Raw genomic sequence first — 1,190 nt, forward strand, 5'->3', positions numbered from 1 at the left:
TGTATGGATGTATGTACGTATGGATGTATGTACGTATGGATGTATGTATGGATGTATGTATGTATGTGTGTACGTATGGATGTATGTATGTATGTATGTATGTGTGTACGTATGTATGTGTGTACGTATGTATGTATGTATGTATGTATGTATGTGTGTACGTATGTATGTATGTATGTACGTATGTATGTACGTATGGATGTATGTATGTATGTGTGTACGTATGTGTGTACGTATGGATGTATGTACGTATGGATGTATGCACGTATGTGTGTACGTATGTACGTACGTACGTATGTACGTACGTACGTATGTATGTGTACATATGTATGTATGTATGTATGTATGTATGTATGTACTTTAGCAGGCTTTCCACTATTTTAGCCAAAATGTTTAGGACATCATGGCTATACATTTTGAGATTTGTATTTTTTTTTGGTTGTTGAAAACTCAAATCTTTGAATTTTTATTAGCTTTTAGCTAACGTTGAGCTAATATTAGCTATTGTTTTGATCATTTTAGCTTGTAGCTACTATCTGTTAGTTTTAGCTTTAAGCTACTGTTGTGATTTTGAGTTTAAGTACAGTTTTGCTAATTTTGTCTTCTTGCTTTTGTTTACTAATTTACGTTTTTAGTTACTGTTTTGTGAGTTTTAACTGTTCTGGTAATTTTAGTWAACAAACTTCTTCTGCTGCTGTTCTGTGGGTTCTAGCTTTCACTTTAGCTGATTCTAGCATTTAGCTAGAGGTTTTAGCTGCTGTTTATTCTGGTTCTGCTAGTTTTAGCTGCTGTTTTATTTGCCTAACTTTTATTTTCGCCAGTTTTGGCTTTTTTTTTTACTAATTCTGATTTTGACTTTCAGTAAATGGTTTTTACTAATGTTACTTTTGGGGAAGTTTAATATTTATTTTTTAATTTTGCTCTTTTGAGCATTTAGCTACCTTTCTCTTGGCTTTAGCTGTTAGATTTTGTTCCGGTTGTAGTTTTTAGCCAATTTTACTGCTGTTAGTTGTTTTTTTATTTTTGTTTTGAATCTTGTATATACACGCATGTTCACAACTGCTCACAAACAGGTGTTCTGATCCGGGGGGTTCTGACTGGTCACTGAGTGTGTATATAAGTGTGTATATATGTCTGTGTGTGTATACTGACAATATTTATGAATGTAGGCATGTATGTATGTATATCTT

Source organism: Austrofundulus limnaeus, unplaced genomic scaffold (assembly GCF_001266775.1).
Source record: "Austrofundulus limnaeus strain Quisiro unplaced genomic scaffold, Austrofundulus_limnaeus-1.0 Scaffold234, whole genome shotgun sequence".
Lineage (NCBI taxonomy): Eukaryota > Metazoa > Chordata > Actinopteri > Cyprinodontiformes > Rivulidae > Austrofundulus > Austrofundulus limnaeus.